The 27,903-nt window shown below is 47.5% G+C and overlaps 1 long non-coding RNA gene across 1 annotated transcript; it reads left to right on the forward strand.

Moving 5' to 3' along the window:
• The first annotated feature begins 478 nt into the window (after positions 1–478).
• Positions 479–27,630, forward strand: LOC117061834. The gene is made up of 3 exons (XR_004428158.1): positions 479–675; positions 2,118–2,232; positions 27,459–27,630. It is a non-coding gene; the product is annotated as an uncharacterized LOC117061834 (long non-coding RNA).
• The last annotated feature ends 273 nt before the right edge of the window (positions 27,631–27,903 follow it).

The following is a 27,903-nucleotide window of genomic DNA, read 5'->3' on the forward strand; positions in this document are numbered from 1 at the left end:
CACCCTGGGCTATATATTAGCCTGGCAAGGGGGGGAGGGAGGAGGGGCTGCCGGGGGGGGGGCGGCCAGGAGCAGAGAAAGGGGTGGAGCTGCCGGATGGGGGGGCGTGGTGGGAGGGAGGGAGGGAGGGAGGGAGGTGTTGCCAGAGCGAGAAAGGGAGAGGAAGAGTGAAGGATCGATGAATCTGAAAAGGGGAAGGGGCCAGAGGCAGGCCAGGGAGGGGGGCCGCTTGGGGGCAAAGTGACCGAGCAGGAGAAGGAGGGGGGCAGAAAGCGGGGAGAGGAGACGGTCTCTGCACCCAGTCCAACCTCTCTCTGCCTTGCCAGCTCAGCCCCCAAGTTTTGCTCCTGCTTCCCCAGGAAAACAAAACAACCCAGGACCACCAGCAGAGGTGCAGAGAGTCCAGCAGGGAGGTGAAAAAAGTGGGGAGGGGGAAAATCTCTCTTTGCAAGCCCTTCTTGGGGTTTCTCCCCCAAAAAAAATCTGCAACCCCAGCCACGCGCTCCGTCCTGGAAGAGGCTGAGAGAGGAGGAGCAGCAGCAACAACAGACTTGGACAGGACACCACTAAACCCATTCCCTCTGGAGAGAGAGAGAGAGAGAGAGAGAAATCCATCAGGTTGGGGAGGCAGGAGAGCTGCACCAGGAGAACTTCCACCTGCTTCCATGGGCTCAGGTGAGTCTTTTGTCGCTGCTTTATCCTGGGGGGGCTATCATAGGAAGATTTCAGGGCAGGAGACGGAGACATTGCAGACAGCCTCCCCCCCTCCCCAAAAAGTATAAACTTTGGAAGTAAAGGAATGCATGTTGGAACTTCCCTCCTCACTGACCCCCCCCCCCGTTTACTTGCATTCAGGAAAGATGTCAAGGAAAGATTCTGAGCTGGTATTTCGGTTTGGGTGGAGCAATATACCTTCATGAAGATTTCACACTGTTTTTCCCTAGCTGCTGCCTGCGAGACAGAGTTTTGTTTTAAAGCTGCTCTTTTACGTAACTCACGTTATTGTTGTGACAAGGAAGAGCAGGTGGGAAGTTTGACGTGATAAATGTGTGACTATATAACCGTCTGAAGGAAGAAAGGGAGGGGGGGATATCGGACCTTGAAGTCCAGATTCTAAACTGATCTCACCGAATCTCTGGGTCTGTATCTTCCTCCCTGCCTGCCTGCCTGCCTGCTATGGGCATCTATCCATCTGCTCCAAAACTCCTCTGCCCACATTTCCTCGCTTGCCCCCATATCCCATTTCTAAATTCCGCCTGCCTGTCACTCAACCGCTCTGCTTGACTTGCTCTTCCATCCACGCGGCCAACTCTTTTATCCTTAGCCATCCCTCGCTGGACGGCTCCGAATCTCTGCCCTTCGCTCCACCAGTTCGTTAAGTCGGACTGCCGTCGAATGCGCTCCTATCTGGGGGGGTTCTGAGTAGGATTGCAGCCCTGAGGGTGGAAGTTAAATTTCGTTTGCATTCCGACGAGGAGCTACCCAGTTCGCGCTTCTCGAAACCCGGTTCGTCTTTGAAATTTGCACTCCTGCAAATTTCAAAAGACGCGGTTCTCCCTCGGAACAGCGCACACCAGAATGCACGTGTGCCATTCCTGAAAAATGCATGCGTTCGTGAAGATGCCATACAGATGAAACATATGGGGGATTTGCTTGTGAGTCAAAACTGCATGCAGAAATGTGTGTCTCAGGAGAAATCCTCACTCGAGCAGTGGCGAATTTTTCACGAGGATGGAAATGTGGCATTTAAGACTGGCGAAATGAGCGAAATGGGACTGATTTGTCACTCCCTAGACCAGGCTCCCTGGGGGCTTTAATCCTAAGATTTGCTCTGTGGTGTTGGTAATTCCTACGGAGCCAATCTGTTATTCTCTCTGCTACGTGTCTCAGTCTGGAGCTATCTACCGAAATGTCCATTTCCCTGTTCTCCCACTTCAGTGTAGACACCCTTCTCTGAGGTTTAACTTTCCTTTCCTGACCCCTTTTCTAAATCTTAGCTTGTGTCTCGTTCCACCTTGGAGACGCACCATTCCTCTCTTGACAGCCTTCCTGAATTTCCCGCCTTCTGCTTCCCCAAATTTTTTACTCTCCCTCTTCATCCGTGTTCCTTCCGCTAGATCACCTGCACATTTTAAAAGACAGACGTCCACCTGTCCATCCTACAGACAAGACGTTACCTGCCTCTGCTGTTTTTCTGAACTCGGCTCTTCACTCCAAACCGATGGCGGGCAGGTTAGTGCAATTTCATTTTTAACTAAGCAAAAGAAAAGAAAAGAAAAGAATCAATTGTGGTTTCATTTATTTACCCGCTTGAAAGGGTTTAAATTTGGGGCAAGGAAAAGGTGGGCGGAGGTCAGCCCTGTGGTTGAGATAAGCGCAGGGTGATTGTGGTTTGTTTTGCAGTTTGGGGAGAGCACTCTGCAGATGCTCAGAGGCACAGTCTTCTGAGGAATGATATCAGCCCGAAATGATATCCAGGGCCAAACTCGCCCCATCAGCAATGGTGGTGGTTGCCACTGTGGACTGTTTTAACTTTATGTCAAAAAATTTAAAAATGGGTTGCAGGGAGAGGAGGGGGCGCCGTGCATGTCCTGCGACGACATCGTGGGTTGGAAATAGTTTGGGTGCGATCCAGCGGTGGCTCCGGGACAATTTAAGTCCTGTTGGCTTCAGAGGGCGAGTCAAATCTTTCCGATTTAAATCAATGAGACTTTATTTCTTTCTTTCTTTCCTTCCGTCCTCCCCACCCTCCTTGTTCCTTGTGCCTCTGCGTTTTGAATAATTTTGGCTTCGGACCACCCACGACATAGAACGCTTAAAAAAAAAAAAAAAGGAGAATGTGGGGAAGGAGTTCAGTGTGGCTGATGAATGGTGACCGCGGGGTTGTAATGTAGGTAGTTGTATCGCATTCAGATCTTCCCAAACCGAGCTGCCCTTTTAGGGAGAGGGGAAATGGCCTTTAATTTTATTTTCTGCAGTGAATCAGGCCCTAACTAGGTCTCAGTATTTACCAACACTGACTGTCTCTAAGGTTTCAGGCAGAGTCTCGTCACCTGGAGATTCCGGGAATAGAACTTGCGAACTTTTCGCATGCGAATCGTGCACTCTACAAACTGAATTTTCTATTTATTTTTTTTTTTTTTAAAGCCACCCTTTTATAGCCGACTTGTCAAAGGGTGTCCTCTCCTTACCACTGTCTCTCCTCTGATCGCCAGAGGTTGGTAACCTGATAGGGGAGAGAATGAAATTCCGCAGAGCTTTGGAAAAGCCTAAAGCAGCTGATTTTAATGTGTGTGTTTGGGGGGGGGGAGTGCATCCTCTCACCCCCCCCCCCCGGCCTCAAGTACTTTTCCATCCAAGCCTGAGAAAGTGGGTGGAGACGTTTGTGTACAGTACAGTACTTGCATTCTTATATAAGAATCCAAGAACTGCTGGATCTCTGGTGTTCGCTGAGCCCGAAGCGAGGCTTCGGGTGATGGTCAGTTAGACGATTCCAAGAATCTCACAAGCAAAGCAGGAAAGGCAGCTCGCTTCCCTCATCATCTCCCCCCCCCCGTTGCCCAGTGCTGCAGAGGTAGACTGCCACTGCACTTGGAGGTTTCACTCATCTATCTTTAAAGGGTCAGATAAAAAACCCCTCTAATAAAGAGCTGGGTGAACCTGCCACTTTATCTCGGCTTCTCATTCCCCTCCCTGCCAGCCTTTCTTGAGTTTCTTTTGACCCATTTCGGGCATCAGTTTGCAAACAATTTTTAAAAAAATAAATTATCCTTATTTGCAATTGATTTATTTTTAAAGCCATTGTGAAAACTTTCCGATCTTTTAGCAATCGTGTATCCAGTGGCTGCCCCTAGGTCTCAGGTTTGGGACCTGAAATCTCAGGTTCTGGGATACACCTGACTATCTGGGCCCAATCCGGCTAAGCAAAGAGGAAGCTTGTCTGCTTGCATTTAACCGCTTCCTGTTGTCAAAGGCTCCATTATTAACTATCCCTTTTTCAGAGCTGGAGGGGGACACACACAAATAAACAAATATTTGGCATTCTTTTCATCCGATGGCTCTGTGGAAGAAAGCGACGGGGTTTGTGTGTGTGAGAAAGACTGTTTGCCACCAGCAATATCATGTTAACAAGGTCTTGGGTCTGACCCAGCTGGCTTAAGTGATTGCATAGTGCAATTTCCATGCGTGTTTACTCAAAAGTCAGCCCCACCGAGTTCAGCAAGTCCTAAGGGAGCAGGCCACTCACTGGTCACTAATTGAGCCAAGATTGCGGTTTTACTCCTGATGTGTAAAGCCATAAAGGCTAGAGGTGGAGGCATGGTTCTGAATGGGTGTGGCCAAAGATGGGGTGGTTCTAAATGGGTGTGGCCAAAGGCAGGGGAAGTTCTAAATGGGTGTGGCCAAAGGCAGGGGAAGTTCTAAATGGGTGTGGCCAAAGGCAGGGGAAGTTCTAAATGGGTGTGGCCAAAGACAGGGGAAGTTCTAAATGGGTGTGGCCAAAGACAGGGGAAGTTCTAAATGGGTGTGGCCAAAGACAGGGGCAGGTCTAAATGGGTGTGGCCAAAGGCAGGGGAAGTTCTAAATGGGTGTGCCCAAAGGCAGGGGAAGTTCTAAATAGGTGTGGCCAAAGGCAGGGGAAGTTTTAAATGGGTGTGGCCAAAGACAGGGGAAGTTTTAAATGGGTGTGGCCAAAGGAGGGGCAGTTCTAAATGGGTGTAGCCAAAGACAGGGGAAGTTCTAAATGGGTGTGGCCAAAGACAGGGGAAGTTTTAAATGGGTGTGGCCAAAGTCAAAGGGTTGGTTCTGAACAAGCATGGTCAAAAGTCTGAGAGATGGTTCTAAATTTATTTTGTTTTTTTATTTGTTAAATTTCTATACTGCCCTTCATCCGGAAATCACTGGGTGGTTTACAATATGAAAACGCAAAAATATATAAGTCATAGTAACAAATGAAAACAATACAGTTTAAAAGGCTAGAGACTGCTTGGGAGAAGAGGAATGTATCTCCCCGACACCTAAGTAATGAAGGCATCAGGTGCGCCTTCCTCGGAAGAGCACCCCACAAATGGGGAGCCACCGCCGAAAAGGCCCGTTTCCGTGTTGTTGCCCTCCAGACCTCTTGCGGAGAAGGCACACGAAGAAGGACCTCGGAAGATCTGAGGGTCTGGGTTGGTTTTATACGGGGAGAGGCAGTCCTTGAAGTATTGTGTGGGGTGTTTCAATAGCTGAGCTTTTTTTTAGGGAACTCCCCAAGTTGTTGAGCTTCTCTTACAAAAAGCGCCCCTTTCCAGAAATTCCCAACGGACGTCAATTCCGCCTTTGAAATCTCATATGCCAGCCCTGGTATTGGGGTCCTGAGCTTCATAAGGCTTTATAGGTCAAATCCAGCACTTTGAATTGGGCCCAGAAACTAATTGGCAGCCAGTGCAGTCAGACCAGGATTGACATCATATACAGGTGAAACTTGAAAAATTAGAATCATAGAATCCTAGAGTTGGAAGAGACCCCAAGGGCCATCCAGTCCAACCCCCTGCCAAGCAGGAAACACCATCAAAGCATTCCTGACAGATGGCTGTCAAGCCTCCGCTTAAAGACCTCCAAAGAAGGAGACTCCACCACACTCCTTGGAACAAATTCCACTGTCCAACAGCTCTCACTGTCAGGAAGTTCTTCCCAATGTTTAGGTGGAATCTTCTTTCTTGTAGTTTGAATCCATTGCCCTGTGTCCGCTTCTCTGGAGCAGCAGAAAACAACCTTTCACCCTCCTCTATATGACATCCTTTGATATATTTGAACATGGCTATCATATCACCCCTTAACCTTCTCTTCTCCAGGCTAAACATACCCAGCTCCCTAAGCCGTTCCTCATAAGGCATCATTTCCAGGCCTTGGACCATTTTGGTTGCCCTCCTCTGGACACGTTCCAGCTTGTCAGTATCCTCCTTGAACTGTGGTGCCCAGAACTGGACACAGTATTCCAGGTGAGGTCTGACCAGAGCAGAATACAGTGGTACTATTACTTCCCTTGATCTAAATTAGAATATCGTGGAAAAGTCCATTTATGTAAGCAATTGTTTTCATTGGCTACTGGGGTTTAATATATGAGATAGACTCATGACATGCAAAGCGGGATATGCCAAGCCTTTATTTGTTATAATTGTGATGATTATGGCGTACAGCTGATGAAAACCCCAAAGTTGAGATTGTTAATTTGGGGTTCTCATCAGCTGTACGCCATAATCATCACAATTATAACAAACAAAGGCTTGGCATATCTCGCTTTGCATGTCATGAGTCTATCTCATATATTAGTTTCACCTTTTAAGTTGAATTACTGAAAGAAATGAACCTTTCCACGATATTCTCATTTTTCAAGTTTCACCTGTATGCTCAAACCGTCTTGCCCCGGTGAGCAACCAAATTCTGCACCAGTCAAAGTTTCCGAACCACCCTCAGGGGCAGCCCCACGTAAAACGTGTTGCAGTAATCTAGCCTAGAGACAACAGAATGGGTCTGGCCCAAGACAGAGGGGTAGTTCTGCATGAGATGGAGGGGCAGGGTCTCATATATTCTGATGGCCTCCCTTCACCTGCCTGCCCCTTCTAATCTTTTTACGCACACGAGATCAAGCCGGTGATTTTCCACGATGATTCCCGCCACTCTGGAATTCCCTTCTGAGGGAGGGCCCCCCAGATTGATCCTTCCCAGCGTCGCCCCGTCCGCCAAGCTCCTACTTATCTCAAAAGCCTTTTGTCTGCCTGTCTTATGTGTGTTTTGTTTTAAAGGAGAATAGAAAATCTTTCACGGGTATCTGTAGCTTTGTGGCTTGGCGGGAGATCACTCGAGAACCTTGCACTGTGGCGGCGAATTCCTTGAGCTCCGAGGGCGTTTCGGGATTAGATGTTTTAGCAGTTCCAGGCTTTTTGTATATAATTGCAGCATATATGTTTTGCTGTGGGATTTTGCCCAGCGAGAAGCTTTGGCTGCGATGCCGAGCGTACGGTGCACGTAGAAAAGTGATATATCAACACTGAGAAAAGGGTCCAAGACCAACAGTCCTTATTTATGTGTGTTTGCATCGCCGCTTAACAGTGCTGAAGTTAAGGACGACTCTCCCAGTGCAGGCCGTGGTTGTTCTAGAAATGTAGCCCTTGAATCCTTGGCTACATGCTCACCATACAATTAAAGGGCATGGGAATCCTGGGAACTCTAGTTTGTCAAGGGTGCTGGGAATTGTAGCATGGTGAGGGGTCAACCACAGCTACCTGGATTCTTTGGGGAAGTCATAGGCTTTAAATGCAAGTTGTAGTACATATATATTTCTATCCTTTGTTTTGAATCACACGCAGGCCACGCCACGCCACACGCCCTCCTTTTGCAGACGGGTTAGGGAGGTGTATTGTTGATGTCACAGAGCCTTGCCAATAGGCCCTCATCATAGCTGTAACAGAATCATGGCATAGAAGGAATCTGCTTTTCAACGAGAAATCTGGTCGGATTTTCATAGGGACCGATGGTGAACCACAAGCCTGAGGGGCTCTCCTTTGCACGAGTCCTTCGGAGGCAACTTGCTGCTGTCCCTGAACTGTGGCTAGAATCATTGAGCTGTTGCTCATCCCCCCCCCAAAAAAAACTGAAATATACTCGGAGTTGCAGAACCGGGCAGCTTGGCCGAGGGAGGTCACAAACCCAGTTACGGTTTCCCCGGGGGCTTGCCGCTTTGCGTAGAAGGCATTTTGAAGAGCTACCACCGAGGGCTGCGGCGAGAAGTGCCCCTTTAGCCGTTCCATTATTGTTTCATAAGAAACGGTAGCGACATCTTCAGGCGCAAGGAGAGCCTGGGCGATTTCGAACGTCTCCTCTCCGCAGACGCTGAAGAATGTCGCCCTCTTCTTGGCATTGTTGGTGATCCCTTTAGCTTCTAGGAGGAAGGTGAAACGGGTGGCATACCCTTCCCAGTCTCCTGATGCTGGGTTGAACGGTGAGAAGCTGCTGTCGGTTGCCGTTCTGCATTCCTTTGGTCCCGGAGCTGAAGCCTGGATACACGGTGCAAGGCAGCGGTGTGACAGGTGGCGGTGCTGCGGTGCAGTGTGTGGTGGTCAGCTCAGCGGGATCCCATCCTCATCGCCAGTGAAATATACTCAGAGTCAAGTGTGTATTTCATGCTGTTTATTCAGCTCATAGTAGCAAGGAATGAGTCTTTCCCCAAAACGTCTGCTATATATACATTATTTACACAATGGGCCCCACGTGATTGGCCTACAGGAGTAGCCCGGAATTAGCCAATCAGGTTGCGGATTCACTTCCTCCAGGAGTCTGAATGGCTGCTCTTGCAGGCCAATCAGGTCGCTGATTCACTTCCACCTGGAGCTGGATTGGGTGGCTCCTGCGGACCAATCAGACTGCTGCATTCTGAATCCTATTGTTCTAGGATTCAGCTCAGTACATAACACAAACCTTTGCCAGAGATTCCCTTGAAACTTCCTGTATTTGCCCTAGGTAAAGGTAAAGGGACCCCTGACCATTAGGTCTAGTCGTGTCTGATTCTGGGGTTGTGGCGCTCATCTCACTTTACTGGCCAAGGGAGCTGGCGTACAGCTTCCGGGTCATGTGGCCAGCATGACTAAGCTGCTTCTGGTGAACCAGAGCAGCGCACGGAAATGCCGTTTACCTTCCCGCTGGAGCGGTACCTATTAATCTACTTGCACTTTGACGTGCTTTTGAACTGCTAGGTGGGCAGGAGCTGGGACCGAACAATGGGAGCTCACTCCGTCGTGGGGATTCGAAACACCGACCTTCTGATCAGCAAGCCCTAGGCTCTGTGGTTTAACCCACAGCGACACCTGCGTCCCTAGAGGTTTTTGCCCTAGAGGTTGTTAATTCTGCAGAGGCAAACATGGCCCTGCTAGATTGATGACTGCGTTGAAAAACATATCTGCTGTGAAATATACTCAGAGTCAAGTGTGGATTTCATGCTCTTTATTCAGCTCATAGTAGCAAGGGATGAAAGTTTCCCCAAAACGTCTACTTTATATACGCTATTTACACAATGGGCCCCACGTGATTGGCTAATTCCGGAATACTCCTGTGGGCCAATCAGGTTGCGGATTCACTTCCACCTGGAGCCGGATTGGGGCAGACTGCTGCATTCTGAATCCTATTGTTCTAGGACCAACCAGACTGCTGCGTTTTAGATCCTATTGTTGTAGGACCAACCAGACTGCTGCATTCTGAATCCTGTTGTTCTAGGACCAACCAGACTGCTGCATTCTGAATCCTATTGTTCTAGGACCAACCAGACTGCTGCGTTTTGGATCCTATTCAACTCAGCACATAACATGCTGGTTTGTGCAGCCTGATTGCTGCTACTTCAGGAATGGATGGACTAGCACTCTGCACATGCCTAGAGGAACTAACCAATATAACAGCTCAGGTCCGAGTCCTGGCACAGGTTCTGGGGCTGAATCCTGATGTCATTCATCCCTGCACCATACATATAGTGACAGTGAAGGGAGAGAAATGATTTGCTCGCCTGATGCACAGTTTAGAGGATCAGAAATGAGCTATGGCCTCTCCATCTTTCTGAACCGTTTGCCCTCCAAACCAGCAGTGTTTTTAAATTAAATTTACGGAATTATCTCCAGCATTATCTGCAAACCACCTTTTCACCGCTCGGTAGTCGCTGAGCAGTTTGTCACGGTTTGCAAGCAGCGTGCTGTCTCTTCCAGCGCAATTGTTGGCATTAAAAAAAAAAAAGAGTTCAGTTCCAAGTTGTGGGAGGGGAGGGGAGGGAAAAGATGGGTAATGTTTTCCAGGTATTAAAAAAAAAAAAAAACCCTGACGCAGAGCCAGGGTGTGTGTGTTTGGCTGACACATTGAAAGCAGTTGCGATGCAGTGGAAGAATTGCTTGCCTCCCCTTTTCGCAGCCTCCCTGGGTGTCTGTCGCCTGAAGGGATGACCAAGCTTTTGGAGAGATCTGCCCAAGCGCAGCAGGCTGATTTAGAGAGCACAGTCAGAAGAGCCCAATGAGAATCTGTGTGTTGGACAGAGAGGAAAGAATCAAGAAGACAAAAACAGTGTCTCCAGATCTTAACCTAGGACAGAGGAACAGAGGTAAAGGTAAAGGGACCCCTGACCATTAGGTCCAGTCGCGGATGACACTGGGGTTGCGGCGCTCATCTCGCTTTACTGGCCGAGGGAGCTGGCGTACAACTTCCGGGTCATGTTGCCAGCATGACTAAGCCGCTTCTGGCGAACCAGAGCAGGGCACGGAAATGCCGTTAACCTTTCCGCCGGAGTGGTACCTACCGGTGTTTATCTACTTGCACTTTGACGTGCTTTCGAACTGCTAGGTTGGCAGGAGCAGGGACCGAGCAACGGGAGCTCACCCCGTCGCGGGGATTTGAACCGCCGACCTAGGCTCTGTGGTTTAACCCACAGCGCCACCCGCGTCCCTTTTTTTATACACCTTTAGGCACCAGGTGAAAAATGTTCCTCTGAAACTAGGCCTTTGGCTGACTGACATCCAATGCCCTTTAAAAATATGTTTTTATAGTGTGTTTTGTGTTTTTATATTGTGTTTTTATGTTGCAACCGCCCTGAGACTTGCAGGTATAGGGCGGTATACAGCTATTATTATTGTTATTATTATTATTATTATTACTATTATTACTGTATTATGTAGTAATAATCATAAATGGCCTGGTCGCTTGTTGCCATTGCTGAGTCACCACTGGCGACTAGGCAAGTCAAAAGCCCTAGATTGTGTTTGACATTTCCATGCACGTGAAATGACTGAACTCTTACAGCTGCGCCCCAGCCAAAGGGAAGGGATGGTTTTGACCTAGTTTTTAAATTTGTGTGTGTGTGTGTGTGTGTGTGTGTGTGTGTGTGTTTACATGGGAGAAACCATTACTCATCCCATTGGCGATGGGTCTCTCTCTCTCTGTGTGTGTGTGCTTGCCAGTTGCTCTCTAACAAAGAATATTCCTTTCCCTCCTCAGTTGCCTCTCTGAAGTTTGCTGCTGTTGCTGCTGCCCTTTGCAGCTGCTGTCTTAGGTTGTTTAACCCTCAATTCGCACCCGTGCCCTACCACTGTTTGCATTCGCGCCGTCCGGTCCCCACGGGGAAGGAAAGTTTGGCTGGTCCCCAAACCTTCCTTTAGAGCGCTAGAAATTCTCCCTTTCCCTCGACGGACCTGGATAGCGAAAGCACGGCCCTCATTGCTTCATCGGTTAACAATGAACAGATGCACATCGCGGCTGGACGGGGACCCTCCCATCTGCAGGAGTTGTTGAACGGTGGAAAAGAGAATCCCAGGCTCGCTCGGAGCATTTCTTGGCCCCGCCGTAAGAACGTAAGAAGAAGAAGCCCTTGCTCGATCAAGGCCAATGGCCCCGTCTAGCCCCAGCCTCCTGTTCTCACGGGAGCCAAATGCCCTTAAGGAACCTAGGAATGCAGATAGACTGCCTCTGGACCTGGAGGTTCCATTAGAACGTAAAACGAGCCTGCTGGATCAGGCCAATGGCCCACCTGGTCCAGCATCCTGTTCTCATAGGGGCCACCCAGATGCCTCAGTGGGAAACCCGCAAGTACGAAATCCCACCACAAGAGCCCTTTCCCCACTGTGGCTTCCAGCAACTAGGACTTGGCAGCATTGCTGCCTCCACCAAGGCTAGTAGCCATCAATAGCCCTCTCCTCCTCCTCCGCAAATTGGTGTAATCCTCTTTTAAAGCCTAATAGGCGTGCGGCCATTGCTGTCTCCTGTGGAAGGGAGTTCCACAGTTCCACGCTGCACAAGACTTTTCATGTTCCCCGAATCATCCCACATTCAGCTTCACTGGGTGTCCACAAGTTATAGAGTTATGAGAGAGGGAGAAAAGACTTTTCTCAGACTCTCCAAGTGTCCCTATTTTTCAGGGGCATCCCTGATTTAGAGAAGCCATCCCGGTTACTGATTTGATCCCGGAATGCCCCGCTTTTCCTTAGGATGTTCCTATTTTCATTGGAGAAACGTTGGAGGGTACGGCGTTATCCGACCCCCAAGCCGTCTGAAGACAACCCTGTTCCATGTTTTGAAAGGCGCCTCCATAGCTGTCAAGTTTCAGAATTGAAAATAAGGGATCAGCACCCTCACCTGTCCCGGGGACAGTCTACGGTTCTCAGGGACAGTCCACGCTGCGGTAATCCCCCCAGGCTACAAATTAATTTACACCAGGATAGAGCTCACAGGAAAGAGAAATCGGGGCAGAGAAAAGAAAGCACTTATTCACGCAGCACACGGTTAACCTCTGGAACTCCCTGCCACAGGGAGCAGCGATGGCCACCAACTTGGATGGCTTTAGAAAAGGATTAGGCCAATTCATGCAGGAGGAGAGGACCACTGATGGCTTCTGGCCAGGTTGGCTCTGCTCTGCCTCCAGTTAGGGGCAGCAGCAGTGCTTAATCTGAGCACCTGTTACTGAGAAACATTAGTCTATTTTATCTTCATATATATATATATATATAGAGAGAGAGAGAGAGAGAGAGAGAGAGAGAGAGATGTCTGTCTGTCTGTCTGTCTGTCTGTCTGTCTGTCTATTTATATTCCACCTTTTTCTCCAAGGAGCTCCCTGGTCCTAGTCCTCATTTAATCCCCACAACAGTCCTGTGAGGTAGGCAGGCAGGCCAGCAGGGCTGAGAAAGGCAGGGACCCAAGGAGTCCCTGGACTCCAACTCTTCTTCCCGGAAATAAGGGAAATTTAAGGGATATCAACAATAAGGGATAGCTGCGGGAAACGGCTTGGAATAAGGGAGTTTCCCGCAAAAAAAGGGAGACTTGACAGCTATGGACGCCTCCCACATCTGAAAAGGCTTGAGTGGTGTGGGTTGGGAGAGCTCTGCAACTCTCAAGGTTCCTTCAAGATTTTAAATATCTATATACAGTATATATATATATATATATATATATATATATATATATATATTCTTTTTTGATAGAGAGAGAGACTGAATGCCTGCGTTAATTCCTTCTCCCACAGGCTGGTGGGCTCCGGAAACCAACAGCCTTCCAAGGGTTAAGACCCCAACCTTTTATTTCAGGCCCTAATCCTGCGCACAAACCCTTTTAAATCCCCTTCCTGTGTCAGCTTGAAGCTAGCACGGAAAAGAAAGGAGATCTCTTTTCGCAGGAGCTAAAAATGAAGCACAGCAAACCAACTGAGACTCTCTTCTAGGCGTCCTTCCCAAAACCACATTTTTACCCCTGCACCTTAATCTTTCACCCGTCAGTATTTCTCTTCTCGGGGAAGCTTACAAAATTAAACAGTTGAAAATCAGTGCTTTTCTTCTGGGGGGGGGAAGGTGCTGGTACTGCATACCATTCAGTATGCCCCCAGAAAAAAGCACTGAACAAAATAATATTTTTATATTTAAAAAAAAAAAAAATCAATGAGAAACCAATGGGACTGGAGTTCACGACAGCCATCTGTGAGCGATTTCTGCAGCACTTCCAGGAGAAAGTTGCTCCAGTCCGCAGCACCTTGGGTGACGCAGGACTTGCAAATCCAGTTGTAGTATCTGAAGTAGCACCTTCACATACCGGTTCTTGATGGGATCGATTTCAGTTCATGCAGCTTGGTGATGTGAACAGGGCACTCGCATTGATGGGACTTTTATTATTATTATTATTATTATTATTATTATTATTATTATTATTAAGGAAAGACATTGATCCAACAGCACACCTTTTGTGCGAAAGAACCGTACCTTAAATAAATATGTGCGCTTGGACAAGCATCACACCTGTTGGGTTTCTGCCTGCTCAGCTGCTGTTAAAGGAATGGAGCCTTGTGTCTGCTATTCCCCCCTCCTTCAATGAGCACGCAGTGGTAAGCTGGACAGAAAACATGACTCGGGATCCCCCCCCCCCGTGAAATGCTGAGTCAGATCTGAAAAGAGGACCCCCCACCCACCCCTTGACCCACAGGGCTCCGCCTCTTGCCTGATGTCCCTCCAGGCAGGCAATGGACATTTCCACAGACCTCATTCCAACATTCATAGGTGGGGGGGGGGGAATCCAAGTTGGTAGCGGTCAATGCCTCCTGCGGAAGTGAGTTCCGCAGTTCAGCTAGGCGCTGTGTAAAGGACTTTCGTTTACCTAATGTGAATCTTCCAACGATCAGCTTCATTGGATGCCCACGAATTCTTTTTTTTTTTTTGTAAATAATTTTTATTGATTTTTCCTCTGAATTTAACAAAGATTATAACAGAAAATTTATAGAGACAAATGATACATAAACTTATATTACAAAAGATTTATACCACTCTAATCTTTTACATTTACTATTACTGGTACGTTCACTTCCCTTCTTTCTTCTTCTGTCTTCTCTAAGTCATACTTCTATGTTTTACACATCAGCTGTTTTACCACCGATTTAATTTTCTTTTTCTTTTCGGATTTCAATTAGTTTTTACAATCCCATTTCAAAATTATATATCTTTCCTTATTTGTTAAGTATACTCTTATATAAAATAACTACACCCCATGTGTTTTATGTCATCCTTTATGTCTTACACACCTTATCCAAATGTTCCATAAACTTTCCCCATTCTTTTCTAAACGTTTCTTCCCCCTGTTGTCTGACTCTCATTGTAATTTTTGCAATTTCCATGTATTCTGTGACTTTCTGTTGCCATTGCTGCACAGTTGGTAATGTTTTTTGTTTCCAGACCTGCGCTAGCAGAAGTCTCGCGGATGCCCACGAATTCTAGCGTTAAGAGAGAGGAAGAAAACTTCTCTCTTTCCACTTTCCCCAGGCTATGCATAATTTTTAAAACCGCAGTGGCGAAAGTATGAGAAGGGCATTTGCCAAGGGAGTTTGCTCATTAGCTGGGGGCAAGGGATGCGATTCTCGTGGGGTGGAGACGTTGCTTGCCAAGACCTCTGGCCTAGCTGGCAAGTCCCTTCAGAGAGAGGCCGTGTTCTCCCAGACCTTCCTCCTCTTCCAAACGTCGGCGCCGGTCTTCTGGGGTCCCTCGGTAGCCGTCACACCAAAGCGTGACCGACGGAGGCGAGCAGCCGGCTTGGATGTCTTTCCTTCCCCCCCCCCAAAACTCCTCCTCATTCCCTGCGTAGGTCAGCAAAGCTTGGCTCCCCGAGGACATCGGGGTGAGCTGGAATGTTCCGCCAGCCGCCCTCCGTCCTGCGGTGAGGCTCCCCAACCGAGCGAGGAGCACGGAGGATCGGAGCCTCTCCGAAGGCTCTCCGTTCCAAGAGTTTGCTTTTTAAGACTTCTTGTGGCTTAATTCCGCCTACGGCGTTCTGGCAGAGATCTCGAGCTCTGGAGCAGGTGCCTGGGGGGGGGGTCTCCTGCACCTGGAGGAAGAGGGGGTCTGCAACATCCCATAATACACCAAGCTGGAGACAGAGCCACCCAGGCTGCGCCAGATTCGCAGGCCCTCTCCCCATCGCCAGCAGGACGCATCTGTTAGAGGGTCAGACTAGGCAGACCGGGGTTCAAATCCTCACTAGGCCACAAAGCTCACTGGGTGTGACCTTGGAGTGGGGCGGCCGGTCGCTGCTTCTTGGCCTTACCTGCCTCGCAGGGTTGTTGTGGGGGCTAAATGAGGAAGGGGAGAACCACACATGCCACCTGGAGCTCCTTGGAGGGAAAAGGTGGGGTGCAAATCCATTCGACTGAGCGTTCGACCTCCAGGCCTTCACCCAGAGCAGCATTGCCAGCAGAACATGAGACCCTTAACCTCATGGGTCATGGGTTCGAGTCCCACGTTGAGCAAAGGATTCCTGCATTGCAGGGAGATTGACTAGATGATGCTTGTGGTCTCTCCCAATTCTCCAGTGGTATGCTTCTATCCCCATGCAACCATTTTCAGCTCCCGTGAGTCAAGGAAAGGGTGGCTTGAGGGGTGAGTGTGGGTGCTCAGGAAATGACCCGCCCCCCCTCAAGTTGAAAAAAAGTTTGAGAAACGTGGCATTGGGAGAGGGCAGGACCTTTAGGGGGAGTTCAGTGGTAGAGCACCTGGTTTGCATGCAAGAAGGTATCTTTCTTCAGAAACATGAGGACTGGAACCTTACTTTATTTTTAGAGGAGGGCCATTGTTCAGTGCTGGAACATCCGCATTGCATCCAGGAGGTGCCGTCCTATCGCTTCAATTGATTGCTGGAAACCGCAGGAGGGGAGAGTTGCTCTTGTGTTCGAATCCTGCTTGCAGGTTTCCCATTGAGGCATCTGGTTGGCCCCTGTGAGAATAGGGTGTTGGAAACCTTTGGCCTGATCCTGCAGGCTCTACTTAGGTTTTGAAGCTCGGCTAAGGGCGATCAGGGCTTTGAGTTGCAGGGTCCTTGGTGGTCTTTACAGCACCTTGCCCCCCCCCAGAATGGTGAGCGGAATAAATGATGCCCAAATGAGTTTAATTTGCATAGATTATTCAGGCCATTGCATCTGAGTTATGTCTGTTTCGGGGGCACGGTATGCATACGGTCTTTGTGCTCAAAACTCAAACCTCTTGCTCCCGGGTTTCCCTCAAATACTGCACAAAGAAAATCCAGATTCTGCAGTTTGCATATATTAAGCCAAATGGCACGCATTTGCATCATGTTTTTTTTCTAGTTACAGCTGAATAGCTCAGTATCCCAGCTGATTCCTTCTGTTTTCTGAGCCCATGCCCTTTTGAGCCTACTTTTGCAACCATGTGGACTAGAAGCTTGATCTTAATGGGGAAAGCTGTTCATCTGTGGAACTGCCTGCCTCAGGAGGTAGTGGGCTCTCCTTTGCTGGGAATGCATAAATAGAGCAGCGGAAGAGAACTGCCAGACCCAACTATGGGCCAAATTTGCCATCGCAATGCTTGGCAGGTGACGTGGAGCTTTGAAGCCCCAACAACCAGCTGATGGTCGGGACTTCAAAGCCCTGCGCTGCCCATTGAAGTCTGATTGATATGCTGATCAAGGAGAACTTCAGAAGCTGAGGTTTTGTCAGCCCCAATCAGCTGATTGTCAGGACTTCAGGAGTTTCTAGACTGCCGATTATCAGCCGGTTGTTGTTGCTTAGGAGGCTGGTTTCAGACTGCCTTTTTACCTTTCCACACCTGGCATCATGGGTGCTTTCAGGTGATTGGCAGGTGGGCATGGCCTGGCAAATGGGGAGCCCTGTTGCACAAGCCAGAGATCCCCTGAAAGAGATGCTAGATCCCTGTCGCCACCAGAATCCCTCGCGGAGCAGGGTGGGTTTGACTGGATGACCTCAGTGGTACCCCTTCTAAACTAAAAGAAAAAAATAAAAAGTTCTATGATTCTATACAGTTCAAAATTGGGAACATAATGGGCACCCAGGTGGCAACCAGGGTGTGTGTCCATATAAGAGAGGGCAGAAGTTTAGGCATCTTTGTGGTGTGCTTTTCGAAGGAACAGTCCTTCTATCCCCAGGGACTAGTCTCTTGATCGTTCTGAAGCGCGACCTCTGCCTCGCAAGCCGCTTGCCAAATCGCAGAAGGGTGGGGCGGGGTGTCGAGTTGGCCCGCTCCGTCGGAGAGGGAATGGTGTGGTGTGTTTAACCTTGGCTTTCAAGTTCCCCTCGGCTCGCTGCTCTTTTATTTCCCAAGGAACGAGAGCGCTCCGTTCTTTTCCAAACACCCCGGCCAAACAGCAAAACGATTTCTGCTCCTTCTGGTGAAGTAATACGAGGGGAATGTTACTGTAACTGTCCAGGCCAAGAAGAGGAAGAACTTACGCTGGTTCAGCCTTTTTTTTTTCTCCTTTCTGCAAAGCTGCAGTTCAGGAGTTTAGCTTAGTTTTATTTACACACACACACAAAAAACCTCACAAACACACACACAAACACACACACACACAAGCAAAGCCTTCAGAGGCTGACAAGTCACTGAGGATTCTAGCCTGATACAGTTGCCCTCCCTTGTCCCACGTTTATTCCTCCAGTGAAGAACAGCAGGCACTCTGCACGTCCTCAGGAGCACCATTATTTTTGGTCGCTACTCCCCGCCACCCGAGGTCTTTTTGCTTCAAAATCACCCGTGCCAGGATGTAACCTTCCACCCTGACCCGAATTAGGGTGCGTGGGTGTCCTCTTTTACGGGAGCAGGCCTCCTCGATGGGGAACTTTTTTCAGCCATATTGGGCAATCTCCCAAGGGCCATGTGGCAATGGTGGGTGGGGCCACAGGCGGAAGTGGGCGGGGCGACGAATGTGAAAGAAATTCCCCTTTGGGCAGGGAAGAAAATGTCCTGGTTTCTGCTTGCCCTGTGGGACTTTCACCCCCTCTGCTCCCCTCGGTGTTGACCCTCTCCAACTTGCTCCAGAGGGTATGGGGAACCCCAAGAACAGATTTTAGGGGTGCATGTACAGAGGGGAAAGGAAAAGCCTGTTGCCCAGAGAAACTCTTGAGATGATGGGACACATTGCTCAGTGCTACTCTGGATACAGAAAAACATTGTATTGTTATAAATAGTCATCCTCTTTTATATAATTTTAGCAGTTGTCTAAATATTTGTTCTACTTATTTCAAATATATATATATGCTCTGGTGGGTTCTAAGAAAACAACAACCTCAAGTGGTTTATGAAAAAGATACAACAATAAAATTATCGAGGGGAAACAATAATTCAAGACTTTAAAAGCAGTTAAGGTAACAGTATACTTTTGGTTTTTTTAAAAAAAATACTTTAAAAAAACAGTTAAAACAACAGTATACTTAAAAACAGATTAAAAACCTGCTTCAGCTTTCCAAACATCTTGAGTAGGCTTGCTTAAACAGAAATGTTTTTTAGCAGGAACCGAAAAAAAATACAGTGCGCTATGAAGTATGTGCCTGAAATCACAAGTATTCATGCACATGAGTTTTAGGATGTAGGATTCATTGAGAGCGCCGACTGAGTTCCTTGTCGCAGATTGGAGAGAGCTAACTAACCATTAGGATTTTTGTACTAATTTTAGCCAATGCGTTTTAAAGGAGAAGGGAGGGGGGGGGCCTTGAGATGAGCTGTTGTTGTTGTTCAGTCGTTCAGTCGTGTCCGACTCTTCGTGACCCCATGGACCAGAGTACGCCAGGCACGCCTATCCTTCACTGCCTCTCGCAGTTTGGCCAAACTCATGTTAGTAGCTTCAAGAACACTGTCCAACCATCTCATCCTCTGTCGTCCCCTTCTCCTTGTGCAATGAGATGAGCAATTCCTCTTAATTCCAATAATTCTATTGTCTCTTCTCAGAGTTTCCTGCACCTTTCTCATTTTTGTTTATTCTGCTCAGTTAAAAGTCGAAGGAATATAATAGCAGTCGGCGAAAACTGCTTGTCCTCATTTGCTTTTCATGTTGCCTGTGGAGCAGCCATTCCTTAACAGGAGGTGTTGATTAGATTTTACTGGTAACTAGATTACAGGCGCTGATCTTTATACAACTTCTTAGGAGCTCAGGACGTCTTCAGGGCACCTTTGAGATAAGACTGGGAGCAGGGTCAAGGAAGTTCAAAATGGGGGATCTCTTGCCATATTAAGTTAGGCCGACCTTTTCGCTCACGTCATGATCTGCAGCAATAAACCTCAGAAAAAGTTGTAGTTACAGGTAGGTCTGCCATAGTCGAAACAAAAAAAAAAAATCCTTCCAGTAGCACCTTAGAGACCAACTAAGTTTGTTATTGGTATGAGCTTTCGTGTGCATAGGTATCTGAAGATGTGTGCATGCACACAAAAGCTCATAGGTAAAGATAAAGGGACCCCTGACCATCAGGTCCAGTCATGTCCGACTCTGGGGTTGCGGCGCTCATCTCGCTCTATAGGCCGAGGGAGCCGGCGTTTGTCCGCAGACAGCTTCCGGGTCATATGGCCAGCATGACAAAGCCGCTTTCTGGCGAACCAGGGCAGCGCACGGAAATGCCGTTTACCTTCCCGCTGGAGCGGTCCCTATTTATCTACTTGCACTTTGACGTGCTTTCGAACTGCTAGGTTGGCAGGAGCTGGGACCGAGCAACGGGAGCTCACCCCGTGGCAGGGATTCGAACCGCCGACCTTCTGATCAGCTAGCCCTAGACTCTGTGGTTTAACCCACAGCGCCACCTGGGTCCCTACAAAAGCTCATACCAAGAACAAATTTAGTTGCTCTCTAAGGTGCTACTGGAAGGAATTTTGTTGTTGTTGTTGTTTAGAAAAAGTTGTGAATGACACGCACCTATTCACAAGTGAAGGTGCCTGCCTGATGTCAATAGGCGGGGAGTTCCAAAGTTACATGAAAAGATCAAGTTCTTCCAAATGCAGAACAGGTATAATAACATGGTACCTGTAGCAGCACCAGTTCTGCCAGTCAACTGGGCATCTCGCAGAAAAACTGGTCCCAAATTGTTAATGGCTCTACAGTATACTAATAACAGCACCTTGAAATTGGCTTGGTAATTATATTAGATGTTATATTTGATTTGATTTTTTGTGGGTGTGGGGAGGGCAGAGGGAAGCATTACCTGGTTTGACCAGACCTTTCCATTTCAGTCGAGGTCTTGTCATCTCCTGCGGCCAAGATCCTGCATTTGCCTTCCAAAATACTCTTGCGTAGGGAGTGCTAGTGAGGCCCAGTTGTTCTTCGTAAACAATGTTCCTTCAGGATCTTCCCACACTTCCAAAAATAAAATACAAAATACAAAATATTCCCCCACACCAGCGATCTTGGCAGTTTTGAGGGGTGCTTTTAATTGCTCCTTTTTCAAAGAGGGTTTTGGGACAGCTGACCGTGTCCAACCTGATCTGTGATTCGTCTTACGGTTTTGGATGTGAAAACATCTGCCTTCATCTGTTCCTTTGGCTAGGCGTTTTAATTCCACTGGGATGTCTGCCTGTCATAACCCCTGCATGCCAAATCTTGTCCTTGAGTGCTGGGAAACAGAGAGAAATATATCTCCTCTCTTTCTCCCTTCCTCTTCCCCTGGATATCAACTCACCTTTTTAAAAACACCTTTCTGTAAACTGAGGCGGCATGCGCAGAATAAATTTCAAGCTCCTAGTCCTCATTGTTTGGGGTTGCCATATTGTTCAGCAGTATATATGCATGCTTTTTGGAGCTATTTTTTAGGAGAGCCCTAAAATCTCCTATTAATCCCTGTTTCATCCTACTCCTCCTCCTCTGTTCTAAGCCAGTCTTCCCCAAATTTCTAGCTGCGGACAAACCCCCTTGAAAATTCCTCTGCATTTTCATAGAATCACGAAGCCTTAGGGTCGGAAGCGATTCCACGAATCATTTAGTCCAACCCTCTCCGATGTAGGACTTGCAGTGCAAATTTCTCCCCATGAACACATTTTTGCAAGCCGTTTCCCCTGATATTTGTATTTTATTTTCACTAATACAGGTACATTAATTTATAGGTGCACTTCCCCCTAATATATCCATTCTCCAAAAAAAAAAACCACTTTGTTCTGGTTATCAACATTTTGGGAAGTGCAAATCTGGTAGATTCGCTTTGAAACACGAGAGCTGAATAGAATTCTATTGCCTGCTCCTGCTCCTCGTAGGCTGTGCTTGCAAACTGGCTGAATTGCGGCAAGAATTAAAAGGCTTAGGACCGGCGGCTAACTGTCATCCTTAGAAGGTCATCAGAGGAGAAATGCGGACGATAGCCTCTCTTTTTCCTTCTTGACATCCTGGGCAAAAATATCTCTGCTTCTGCTCTTCGTTCACCTCGCTGCCACCCCTCTACCTCGCCTCCGCTGAGGGCAGCCTTCCTTGGAGAGGGCCGTTTGTTTGCAAACAATCCCATCTGATTTACCCATCAACCTTCACTTTCCCAGGCTCCTTGCCAAGCTCCTGCCAACCTGTGATTTGCACCCACTCAGCCCCTGCTGAACGGATTGGCTCGGGGTGGGGTGGGGACGCAGTCATGTCCTCAAGGCCCCGGCGACATCCTTTTTCCCCAAGAGGGATTTTAAAAGCTACTTTCCATGGATGTAAACAACAAGAAACCCGCACCACCACATCAGACCAATTGCATTTCGCCTTAAAAACCACATTGCTTGCTTAAATGTTTGTGTGCCAGGGGTGCTTTTTCGGGGGGGGGGGGAGATTGTCCATGAAAAGCAGAAAGCACATCCCTGGGCCAATGTTGGAATTAATGCGCAAGTGTAATGGTTGATTAAAACAGTGTGGCATTTGGGCGTGTTGTGTTTTTCAGCTTTCAAATTCCAAAAAAAGGAGGGGTATTCATTGCCTTGGGCCAATACCAACTCGAACTGACTTTAGATTGCAGTTGGTTGAGAATTCAAAAGAAATTGTATGTTAAATTGATATACAGGTGCAACTCGAAAAATTAGAATATCGTGGAAAAGTCCATTTATGTAAGCAATTGTTTTCATTGGCTACTGGAGTTTAATATATGAGATAGACTCATGACATGCAAAGCGAGATATGTCAAGCCTTTGCTTGTTATAATTGTGATGATTATGGCATACAGCTGATGAAAACCCCAAAGTTGAAATTGTGAATTTGGGGTTCTCATCAGCTGTACGCCATAATCCTCACAATGATAACAAATAAAGGCTTGACACATCTCGCTTTGCATGTCATGAGTCTATCTCATATATTAGTTTCACCTTTTAAGTTGAATTACAGAAAGAAGTGAACCTTTCCACGATATTCTAATTTTTCGAGTTTCACTTGTAATTTCATTTTGCTTTGTAAGTAAAATGTGTGTAAAGTTGCACGTTGTTGTTTAGTCGTGTCCGACTCTTCGTGACCCCATGGACGAGAGCACGCCAGGCACTCCTGTCTTCCACTGCCTCCCGCAGTTTGGTCAAACTCATGTTGGTAGCTTCGAGAACACTGTCCAACCATCTCGTCCTCTGTCGTCTCCTTGTGCCCTCCATCTTTCCCAACATCAGGGTCTTTTCCAGGGAATCTTCTCTTCTCATGAGTTGGCCAAAGTCTTGGAGCCTCAGCTTCAGGATCTGTCCTTCTAGTGAGCACTCAGGGCTGATTTCCTTCAGAATGGATAGGTTTGATCTTCTTGCAGTCCATGGGGCTCTCAAGAGTCTCTTCCAGCACCAGAATTCAAAAGCATCAATTCTTCAGCAATCAGCCTTCTTTATGGGCCAGCTCTCACTTCCATACATCATTACTAGAAAAACTGTAGCTTTAACTATACAGACCTTTGTCGGCAAGGTGATGTCTCTGCTTTTTAAGATGCTGTCTAGGTTTGTCATTGCTTTTCTCCCAAGAAGCAGGCGTCTTTTTATTTCGTGACTGCTGCCACCATCTGCAGTGAGTAAAATTGCATAGAAACCATTAAAAATGATTGCCAAGTACTTGCAGATATGAAGATGATGATGATTAAGCGTTACCTGAGCTTTTCAGAGGGCAAAATTAAAATTCTTTGGTTTTCCAAAAGCCGTTTATATATCTGGATAACTCAGTTGATTAGACTTATCAAGGCCCCTCCCAACTCTGCAATTCTTTGATTCCTTAAATGTAGTCTTAGCAAGCTAAATGTTGCCGGTCACATAGTAGCAAATTTGAGTCCCTCACACCCAAAAATGTATTTTTAAGACTGAAGAAATCTGCAAAAGTTAAGTTTCACACCTGTAGTGACAGCTGTGTTAGCAACATGGGTTTTAAACAGGAGACAGAGAGGGGGGGGGGAGAAAGAAAGAAAAAGAAAGAAAGGAAGGAAGGAAGGAAGGAAGGAAGGAAGGAAGGAAGGAAGGAAGGAAGGAAGGAAGGAAGGAAGGAAGGAAGGAAGGAAGGAAGGAAGGAAGGAAGGAAGGAAGGAAGGAAGGAAGGAAGGAAGGAAGGAAGGAAGGAAGGAAGGAAGGAAGGAAGGAAGGAAGGAAGGAAGGAAGGAAGGAAGGAAGAAGAAGAAGAAAGAAGAAAGAAAGAAAGAAAGAAAGAAAGAAAGAAAGAAAAGAAAGAAAGAAAGAAAGAAAGAAAAGAGTGTTGGGTGGGTGCTTTCTCAGGTGCAACGACCTTCCAGGCGTGTTTTGATAAAACAGTATGGCTTTGTTAAGTTGCTAGTCCTCATTGCAAATTTGCCTTTCCAAGGTGATACTTATGTTAGCAACTTGTGTGTTTTAAAAGGAGGAGAGAGAGCGAGTTTGGCATTTGGGCCGAGCGTTCTCTTGGGTGCAATGACCTTTTCAGACATGTTTTGATTCCACAAAGTGGTGACCTTTCCCTACCCAACTCCAAGCCAAGGATGCCTTTTTTAAATGTAGCCAATGTAACTGATTTAGAATGATAAGTGGGGAATGTGAGCGGGTATATTTGGATGGTCCACTCAATATGGTGCCAACGCAACAAAGATTTGGACTGTCCCCAGCGGGATAAAAATACCCGGGGCTGGATTAAGCAAAGGTTGGCCAAACAAAGGGAGTGGGGCCCAGACCTCGCAGGACTGTCGCTCTTCGAGGCTCCGTGACAACCTTGCGCCCAGCCAGAGGAGGCCTCCGGTCTCTCCTCTTTTTCCTGTGATAACCGCAGTAGCGGGACTGGTCCTTGAGACGTCGAGGCATTTCGGTTCAGGTGGGGGATGGCGATGCTCAGAGGATGGAAAGGGGAGAGCGGAGCTCTTGGGAGGCGATTTTTTTCCTAGTCAGCTTGCGATAAATAATGATATACCGGTATTTATAAACGATGATATAAGGGGGTGGCTAATACCCCTGAGGACAGGATCACAATTCAAAATGACCTTAACAGATTAGAGAACTGGGCCAAAGCAAACAAGATGAATTTTAACAGGGATAAATGTAAAGTACTACACTTGGGCAAAAAAAATGAAAGGCACAAATACAGGAAGGGTGACACCTGGCTTGAGAGCAGTACATGTGAAAAGGATCTAGGAGTCTTGGTAGACCATAAACTTGACATGAGTCAACAGTGTGATGCAGCAGCTAAAAAAGCCAATGCAATTCTGGGCTGCATCAATAGGAGTATAGCATCTAGATCAAGGGAAGTAATAGTACCACTGTATTCTGCTCTGGTCAGACCTCACCTGGAATACTGTGTCCAGTTCTGGGCACCACAGTTCAAGAAGGATACTGACAAGCTGGAACGTGTCCAGAGGAGGGCAACCAAAATGGTCAAAGGCCTGGAAACGATGCCTTATGAGGAATGGCTTAGGGAGCTGGGTAGGTTAACCTGGAGAAGAGAAGGTTAAGGGGTGATATGATAGCCATGTTCAAATATATAAAAGGATGTCATCTAGAGGAGGGAGAAAGGTGGTTTTCTGCTGCTCCAGAGAAGCGGACACAGGGCAATGGATTCAAACTACAAGAAGGAAGATTCCACCTAAACATTAGGAAGAACTTCCTGACAGTGAGAGCTGTTGGGCAGTGGAATTTGCTGCCAAGGAGTGTGGTGGAGTCTCCTTCTTTGGAGGTCTTTAAGCGGAGGCTTGACAGCCATCTGTCAGGAATGCTTTGATGGTGTTTCCTGCTTGGCAGGGGGTTGGACTGGATGGCCCTTGGGGTCTCTTCCAACTCTATGATTCTATGAAATGAAGAGGTGACTGAATGGTTGGTGCCAAGTTTATGTCGGAAGTTTGTTGTTGAGGACTAGAAACCTAGGAGGGCCAAATTCAACCAATGGGTCTTGCTGGAGGAAGTCGATGTGAGGACATCAGGCCAGTGGGGCTTTCCCCTTCTCTCCTCCCCCTGCACCGCACCCCCCCCCCAAATTGGCTCGGGGTGCCAGGAGAACCCTGACAATGGCGCATTGGGGTGGAGAGTGGAGTTGGGTAAGAAAAAACTTGCCCGAACTTTTTAAAAACATAAAACAAAGCTGGTTTGACTCTTCTTCTTTTGAGGTTTTGAAGCAGGGCTCATGTGTCAAGGGTTTTTAGCACCGATTTTTGCATCGCAGGGGGTTGGACTTCTAAGGATACCATTTTTTGGTTCTCTGTGTTATAAGAAAAAAAACTGCTCCTTTTCCCTTACGGGGTACCCAAGAGTCCATATAGAGTCCTTATGTAGGTTCTCTATCGGTAGCAGAAAATAACAGAGGCCAACCAGAGAATAGTGAGAAGCAAAGCCGCTAGTAAGCCTGATCTTTATTAAACTGTTGCAACCCAGAACAATGTTGTGCAAGCTCTTATATAGACTTTTCAAATTGCCTCCCCTTTAGCTCAAGACCACCCCCCCCAAAGCATCATACATACATCACAGAAAGAGGTGATCCCCCAGCAGAAATACATCACAGGGGGCTGTCTACAGCAGAAAACCTGTCTGTCAGGATACCTGATAACGGTCACTGATTGCTTTACCTGGGCAGCTTGGTCATTCCTTCTGAGATGCTAAATACTTAGCTCCTGAATCCATGTGACAGGCTCACCCTATTTATACACAAATGCTCCCTAAAGACAGGAGTTGTGAGCAAAGAGACAATGGGGAGAATATTTGAGGTTGCTGGAAGAGTCAAAATGGCCTCAGGGTTGCTCTCCTGTACTATTTCAGACACGTGGTTTATATAAAATAAAATAAAATAAAAAATTCCTTCCAGTAGCACCTTAGAGACCAACTAAGTTTGTTCTTGGTGTGAGCTTTCGTGTGCATGCACACTTCTTAACGTATGTGTTTGCCTTGTAAATATATATATACAGTGGTGCCCCGCTAGACGAAAATAATTCGTCCCGCGAAAATTTTCGTCTAGCGGGGTTTTCGTCTTGCGGAGCGGCAATGGGAGCCGCGCTCCGCAAAACGAAAAAAAAAAAAAAGACGAAATTTTTTCGTCTTGCGAGGCAGCCCCATAGACTTTTTCGTCTAGCGGTGCAGCCTCCCGCTAGACGAATGCTTTCGTCTAGCGAGTTTTTCGTCTAGTGAAGCATTCGTCTAGCGGGGTACCACTGTATATATGACCTTAGAATTCCTATGACGATTGCCTGGTTCTGTATTCTGCTCTTTCTCTTTTGCAAGTCTTGCACATGGGATAATTCAGCTCAGAACATGAATTGTGTATTTTTTCATTGCCTGGGGAAGGGTCGTCCCCGAACAGATCTGAGCGCTCGGTTCCGCTTTTTTTTCGTTTTGCAAAAAAAAATCAGCCTTTGAGGCACAGAGGCGAAACGCGGTTGGCACGATGGAGCCCGGTTGATCGGAATCTCTTGCACATTTTTATGAGCCAATTTCCTTTTCTGGTTCTTCACTCTCCCCCCCCCCCACCAAAAAATGCACCAAGTGACTGATTTATGAGTCACCCGAAACAAGAGTTCGGGTCAGCTTCCCCCCCTCTTCCTTTCAGAAAGGTCAACGAGGGGTTACGAGTTCAGGCATCGTTCAGGGGGCTTTTACGAGCGAGGAGAGCCCACCCACCCCCAAAATTCTCCCTCCACCCCTCCACCCTCCTTTTACAGGCCCACTTCCGTGAGTCAACATTTAAAAGTGGCAGAGACACACAAAGAGGTTCCAAGCTTCCGTTGTTGACTTTTGAACACTGACATTTTCCTTTTTTAAAAAATAAATAAATAAATTTTGTTCCTTTAGGGAGCTGGAAAGGTCTTGAAACTGGGGGGTCTCCACCCACCCCAGGGGAAGAGGGGCTTTGCAGAAGAGAGAACAGGCTGCGCAGATGGTGAGGTTGCGAAAGGGGCCTGGTATTCCCTAAACTGACGGCAAGAATCAGAAGGCAATGGGGGCAGCAAGCCATGGCCAGATTGGCAGGTAAGTAAGGGGGCAGCCCCTGTTTTTTTGGGGGGGGGGTGTGCTTCTGGGGTGGCAGGGTGTCTGGATGGGTCATAGGTAGGGAAAGACTTCTCCTCTGAAACCTCGAGAGCTGCTGCTAGCCAGTGTGGGCAGTACTGAGCTTCCTAAGTCAGCCCTGCATTTGGAACCATGAGGACTGCAATCTTGGCATTATTTTAAAGCCAGTGGTTGAGCACTGTCTTTGTGTGCAAAAGATCCCAGGTTCTATCACTGGGAGCTCCAGGTA

This window comes from Lacerta agilis, chromosome 17 (assembly GCF_009819535.1).
Source record: "Lacerta agilis isolate rLacAgi1 chromosome 17, rLacAgi1.pri, whole genome shotgun sequence".
NCBI classification, from domain to species: Eukaryota; Metazoa; Chordata; class Lepidosauria; order Squamata; family Lacertidae; genus Lacerta; species Lacerta agilis.